This window comes from Papaver somniferum, chromosome 6 (genome assembly GCF_003573695.1).
Source record: "Papaver somniferum cultivar HN1 chromosome 6, ASM357369v1, whole genome shotgun sequence".
Lineage (NCBI taxonomy): Eukaryota > Viridiplantae > Streptophyta > Magnoliopsida > Ranunculales > Papaveraceae > Papaver > Papaver somniferum.
The window spans coordinates 143,371,644-143,379,468 of record NC_039363.1 but is presented as its reverse complement, the minus strand read 5'-3'; positions in this window follow the sequence as shown (position 1 = coordinate 143,379,468).

Below are 7,825 nucleotides of genomic sequence, written 5' to 3'. Positions count from 1 at the left end.
AAGGATAACTAGGGTTTGGAATAGCTATTATTGTGAGTACACATAGCTATTGTCAACGTTTCATCTTGCAATGTTCTATCGTATTGAGTATTATCTTCTCTAAGATTTGCTCGAGATTGATCTCCGATAGGAAAGATAAAAAGAAGTCACAAACATCTTCGTCTCATCGTTTGTGATTCCATAATATCTTGTTTCGCTTCCATACGATTAAGATTATTGTGAGGTGATTGATAATACTAGGTTGTTCTTCGGGAATATAAGTCCGGTTTATCAATTGGTTCTTGTGCACCTTGATTTATCAAAAGACGGAACAAAACTCATAGGTATTTATGTGGGAGACAAATTTATTTATTCCAATAGAATTTTCTTTGTGATACATATTTTTTTATCAAGTCTTCGACTTTGGGTCGTAGCAACTCTTAGTTGTGGGTGAGATCAGCTAAGGGAATCAAGTGCGTTGAATCCTACTGGGGTTAAAAGACGTAAGTAGAGCAAATGTACCTTGATCAGTGTGAGAATTATGAGGGCTCAACTACATTCCAGTCTGAAGTTCATTGGTAGTAGGCTAGGGTCTGTAGCGGCTTAATACAGTGTGGTGTTCAAAGCTGGACTAGGTCCCGGGGTTTTTCTGCATTTGTGGTTTCCTCGTTAACAAAATTTCTGGTGTCTGTGTGATTTCTTTTCCGCATTATATTTTGTTATATAATAAAAATATCACAAGTTGAGCGTTAAGTTCAATCAGTTCTTGAATCCGAACTTTGGGTTGTTGATTGAATTGATTGACACTTGGATATTGGTTTGTGATACCTGCTGGGGTTCAAAGACGTAAGTAGCGCAACTATACCTTGATCAGTGTGAATTCATTAGGGCTCAACTACATTCCAGTACGAAGTTCATTGGTAGTAGGCTAGTGTTTGTAGCGGCTTAATACAGTGTGGTGTTCAAAGCTGGACTAGGTCCCGGGGTTTTTCTGAATTTGCGGTTTCCTCGTTAACAAAATTTCTGGTGTCTGTGTGATTTCTTTTCCGCATTATATTTTGTTATATAATAAAAATATCACAAGTTGTGCATTAAGTTCAATCAGTTCTTGAATCCGACCTTTAGGTTGTTGATTGAATTGATTGACACTTGGATATTGGTTTGTGATACCATCCAAGTTATTTTTCTTATTTAATCGGTCTCACAAATTCTTATTTGTTTGATTGCAGATAGAATTGAGAAATTGAGATATAACTCTTTGATATACTTTTCTACAGATTAAGTTTGTCTGTCTAGTTGTTAATCTTGAAAGTATATGGGAGTTTTTCCATTCAGATTTCCGAACAAAATATTGACTGTTGTTGTTAGACCCCCGCTTTTTCAATTGGTATCTGAGCAGGAAAACACGTTTAAGACCTTATAAGTCTATGTTTGTAGCGATCTGAATATGAACAGTAGTGTTATCTCTGATAAACGCATTTCCAGAAATAAAAGTTCTGTTTCTATAAAATCTATTAAAGAGAAAGATTTGTCAATGTTGAATATATACGAACCTAGTATTCCCATGAAACAGACTTGCATTGACAAGTGTTACCCTGATTACCTTACCGACGAGTCTGACTCTGAAGTTGAAAGTGAAGCAGCCAAAGAGAGTGCAGTGATTCTAAAACTTGTTAGAATCCAGTATGATGATGTCAATAGGTTGAAACACAAAGTCAATGTTCTTGTTGGTACGGTAAATAAGCGTGACTCTTTTCTAAAGGTCCTTCGAGAGGGAAACGCCTCAGTATGTTTTTCACGAACTCTACTTGAGGAAAAACTCAAAGAGGATGCTTTGGAAATTGAACTTATTTTGAGTAAACTCTCTATTCGAGAATGTTCCAAAGAGTCCACTATACCAATTGCTTCTGATTTAACTGTAAAAAATTCAGTTCTAGAAGCAAAACCGAGATCCCTCCCTATTGAAAAAGATGTGCTTGTGTCTTCTTATAATCAAGGAATATCCACATAACATGGAAGGAAGAAGTCTCCCAACGATTTTGTTGAGACTGTTCCCTTTAATCACTCATGTGATCAGAAGGTGTGTCTCTTTTGTGATTCAAAAGGACATGTTGAATAAAACAGGAAATCTAGGTTGAATGAAAATTCTATTGTTCGTCTTCAACACACCTTAGATTTAATTATCAAAGGTGTAACTGACATTCGTATGTCTAAACCAATTGGTTTCAATACTCAACCTGTGTGCCCTACCAGGAAAGTCAGTTCAATGTGTTCCTCAAATGTTCAAATGTGTAACAGTCTTCCTAAACCAATTCGTCCAAGAAGAACTCATGGATCTTCTTCAATTAATAAGGGAGATAATGTTGTTCTTGATGTGAAAAAGGAACCAGAAGAAGGAAGCAAATATGGATATCTGGAAGACAACCTAAAATTGATCATTGAAGGTTATAAAGATATTATTAACAAGATGTCAATCCTTCTAGACAAACTTCTTCAGGTAAGAACAAAAACTACGCGTCATATTTTGATGATAGTAAATTTTATGATAACTTTTCGCATCATAACGGTTTTCCTCCAAAGATCAGGAGAAAGAGGTTTAACCGAAAACAACATTCATTTGATGAGATCAAGGCTCATACTTGTGCTAATTGATCACAAGGTTGAAATCTCACTCACAAAAATCCTGGTTGAGTGAGATATGGTCCGGTGTACTTGACGGTAAAATGTTTTCTGATTCTCTAGCAATTTTCTTATAACTTTTAGCTGGATTATCATCCACAAACATTTTTTCTTAAGTATTTGTGTTTGGTCTTGTCAAGCTTTTGATTTTTAATTTCTCTTTTTGGAACTTTGATATGTCAAAATGCTACGCTTATGCTCTAAAACTTTCTCTGGTGAGAACATAAAATTTATTGAGCTAAGAGTTGCGAAAGAATTCACTTAGCGAAAAAATTCCGTGCAAACATTTTTCTTGGTTTGCAATTTTTGGCGTCAGTATTTTCCGCCTATGGGAAAAGTTTTCGTTTGTACGGGTACCCATGTTACATGTCACTGACCGAATTTGGAAACCCTAAATTCTGTCTTTCTGAGAAACCATTTAAATAACAAACCCTAATCTGAAAGAGTAAGCATACTACGTTTTTTTTCTTGTCAAGAATGGTATCTCCTTCTGGGACTTGTATATTTGCAAAAGGTTTTCCTGATAAGGGTTTTGGTCTCGAACTCAAAGAGGAGGAGAAAAGAACACTCGTAGAAGTTGATGACACGTCTCCTCAATCACCTGATAACTTTTCAGATATTGAAGATGATGAAGAGATTTATGCTAAAGATGTTCAAGACTTTATCGGTCAGTTTAATGATGCAAAGCTGCTGCTTGTTGACACTTTAAAAGAGCTTGATGTGTTAAGAACTGAGTTGATACAGTTTAACTCTGACCTTGCTCTCATGAAGACACGTGTTAAGGACCGTCTCAGTAAGTATATCGTGTTCGAAGATGCAGCTGACTCCATATTTCACTAGCTTGAAGGTCTTGAAAACCATAACGACTCTGTAAACGAACTTTGATTTTAACATGTGATCGGTTAGATTTGTGGGGTTTTTTAATTATTTTCTAGGAAACTTCTTATGAGAATTTATTCTTGTGTTTTTAAGAAGGATAACTAGGGTTCGGAATAGCAATTATTGTGAGTACACATAGCTATTACCAATGTTTTCATCTTGCAATGTTCTTTGATGTATTTATTTAAATTCTAAGTTATTTGGAAGATGATTTTTGCAGTATTAATATTTATGGTTTCATATATTGCAAATTTTTATGGTATATGTTGTTTACGTCCGTGAACCTTGAATGTCCCATATTTGTTCAAAAGTTAACTTTATTATATGTCGGTATGAAAGTATTGACAAAAGATAGAATGAACTTTTGACTACAAGAGTTAAGCCTTTTATGTCATTATGCAAATATTGATGAAAGAAAGGATGAACTTTTGTTTACAAAGATTAAGTGTATTACATGTCATTGTGCAAATAGTGATGAAAAATAGAATGCATCTTTGAGTATTCCGCAGTATTGGTGTTTCCCTGATCCACATCTTTTGTATATACTGTGTTGCTCCGTAAGTTCTCCTATGTTGAGCATGGCCAATTGAATTGATCATTTTCCTTGTGGTTAATTCAATTGAGATTTTTGGATAAAAACATGTTTCATGTGATTTGTTAATGTCCCAAGAAATCCTTCTTTTCTTGTGAAAGTAAGGTCGCTCTTGTTGTTCTTTCGGGAATGACATCTTGTGGGGGAGAGTTCTTAATTGAACTTATGCTTAATTTCCAAATCTTTGTTGGGAGTGCGACTGTGGAATATTATAGGAGTTATCTTGTATATTTATAAACTCTTTGATGAATACACTAAGTTTCGACTTTGTGAATAATCGAAACAAGTTGGTATGTTGTTCTCTTTTGGTCATGAAGTATCTCTATGAAAATTTCATGAGGATCCCATTAGTTTTCGTACCTTTCCCAATTTATATTGACAAAAAGGGAGAGAATTAATGTGTAGTTCACACTACAAATACATATGGTTTACGGATCATTATGTATTGTTGTCAAAGCTGTGATACAATTGGACTTTGATGATGTATAATGACACTATGACACTGTATAACAATGATTGAGAGCAACCGTGTTCTCATTCTTATAGATACGGATCTTCAACAACGATGATGCTGAGTTGAACACATTTGCAATCATTAGATTACTTGGAAGTGACGGAGATTTCGAGTAATGTTGAAGAACCAAGGAGATCAAGCATTTGGATGAGAAGCTACAAAGTTTATTTATTTTTTAATCCATATGTATTGATAGTTTTGTCACTAAAATTGACAAAGAGGAAGATTGTTAGAGCACTGCTCGGTCGAACTCTCAAGCGTTGCTATCTCAAGCTTGTTTGTCAATGTTAGTAATCAAGACTATAAGTCTTTATTTCTAGTCTACTTATATTGATATATCGAACTAGGATAGATTGTGTAGTTGAGCATTAGACTTCACGGCGTTCATCAATTGAAGACGAAGAACTACTAAGGAGATCTTGTGGAACTTCATCAACAAAAGGTATGTGGAGACTAAAACTCATCTATCACTCGGAAAGTCTATTTCTACTCTATCTCCCTTAATGAGACATAAGTCGTATTACTATATGGTTTTAGATTATGCACATTTGAGATTTCGAGTTGAGTTTCACTCGCTTACATATTTCTCGAAATATGTGTTGGTAAGCTTTCGCTTCAACCAAGTTCATCTTATATTCTTGACGAAAGTCAAAAGATGATCATGTGAAAATCGCCGAGTAACATCTTTCATGGTTTGTGTGATACAATCATTTGGTGTAGGCTTGGAATGTTTCGTTATGATTATTTCAATAACTTGAAAATTGCTTTGATGCTAATAGTGTGTGAAAACGGCTATTGTCATCCTCTAAGAAAGTTTCAATGATTGAATAGAGTTTATAACATTTAACCAACATTGGATTATAAACATGTTATGCACTCTTGCATATATGTGATCCATGTCCGGGAACCATAGTATGCATACCCGTGTGTGTACCTGTTGGATTGGGAAATCCGGGAACCTAAGTGCGTGTACCCGTACGCATACTGGTGTAAGGTTTATGAAAAAGCGGGGGTCTAACGACACCACCCAATATTTCGCTTAGCAATCTGTATGGACTAACTCCGAAATACTTTCTAGAGAATCAACTAGACAATCATACTCAATCTAAGTAAAAGTATCTCAAGGAGTTAATATCTCTCTCTTGTTTTGATTTACTCGAGATAATAGAAATCAATGAGTCTTTAATCAAACACAAGGAATAACTTGGATGTTACAAAAGACCAATATCCAAGGATCAATCAATGACAATCAACAACCAAAGGTTGGATTATTATTATTGATGATCTAAACGCCAACCTGCATTATTTCAATTATAAAGATAAAACAATATAATGCGGAAATAGAAATAACACAGACACCAGAAATTTTGTTAACGAGGAAACTGCAAATGCTGAAAAACCCCGGGACCTAATCCAGATAGAACACACACTGTATTAAGCCGCTACAGACACTAGCCTACTCCAAGCTAACTTCGGACTAGACTGTAGTTGAACCCCAATCAGTCTCCCACTGATCTAAGGCACAGTTTTACTCCCTACGCCTCTGATCCCAGCAGGATACTGCGCACTTGATTCCCTTAGCTAATCTCACCCACAACTAAGAGTTGTTACGACCCAAAGTCGAAGACTTAACAATAAACAAATCTGTCTCACACAGACAAGTCTATCAAAGGATCAATCTGTCTCCACAGATAAACCCTAAAAGGTTTTGTTCCGTCTTTTGATAATAATCAAGGTGAACATGAACTAATTGATAATCCGTCTTATATTCCCGAAGAACAACCTAGAGTTATCAATCACCTCATAACAATCTTAATCGCATGGTAGCGAAACAACATGTTGCGGAATCACAAACAATGAGACGAAGATGTTTGTGATTACTTTTTATATCTTGCCTATCGGAGATATCAATCTCAAGCCAATCAATCTGATTGTACTCGTACGATAGAAGATGTAAAATCAGATCACACAACTACGATAAAAGTAGTATCGGTCTGGCTTCATAATCCCAATGAAGTCTTTAAGTCGTTAACCTGGTTTTAGAAGAAGAAAACCAAAGGTTAAAGGAGAACCAACTCTAGAACGCAAACTAGTATCACACGTAAGGTGTGGGGATTAGTTTTTCACAATACTAGATGTCCCCTTTATATAGTCTTTCAAATAATGGTTTGCAATTAGGTTACCTTGGTAACAAAGCAATCAATATCCACCGTTAGATGAAAACCTGATTTAGATTCAAGCTAATATTTCTCAACCGTTAGATCGAAAACTTAGCTTGTTACACACACTTGACAATGCACGCTTCTAGGTTTGTTAACCGTACCCAAACTTATGCACTTGTTGGTTCAACAATAGTTAACCAAAAGGATAGCCATATGAGCATTTCATATCAACCATGTTCTTCTTCACCATAACTAGTTCAAATGACTTCAAATGAACTAGTTAGACAGTTGTTCAATTGCAAGGAAATCTCATGTACTACACAATACACGATTGAAGCAAAGATGATTTGATTCACTTGAGTCGGTTCATGAACTTTTATAGCCACGGTTTGCAAACTGCATTCCTTAGTCTTTTTAAGTTTAAGTTCATAAATCATCTTCAGATATATAACCTTCTAAAGTTCGCATACTAGGTTCGCGGACTTAAGTTACCGGGCAGAGTTTACAAACTCCAGCAGAAATTCTCGGGTATGAGAACTTTGCCGGTTCGCGGACTGGGTTCGCGGACTTATTAGCTTCACGCAAGTAGTTTGTCAACTCCAGCAGAAATTCTCGGGTTTGAGAACTTCAGCAGTTTGAGGACTGAGTTCGCGGACTTGGCTCGCGCCATTCTTCCGGTTCTCTTGATCAACAAGTTCGCAAACTTTGGTTCAAGGAATATGACTTATACATAAATGTGTTTCCAAAACAATGCTTATGTCCACCATAGGTTATGTAATCCAAACTCTCATTTCAATCATTGAAACATTCTTACAGTACGTTATGTAGTTGTTACACCATTTCTCGTCAAAGCAATTTTCAAGATGATTGAAACATATCATGACTTTCGTCACATGGTAAAGATAAACTTGGTTAAAGCGAAAAGCTTACCAACTCATATTTAGAGATATAGATAGGCGAGGTATACTCCGCTCGAAATACCAAATGTGTATAATCAAAGTCTATATATACAGCATATGA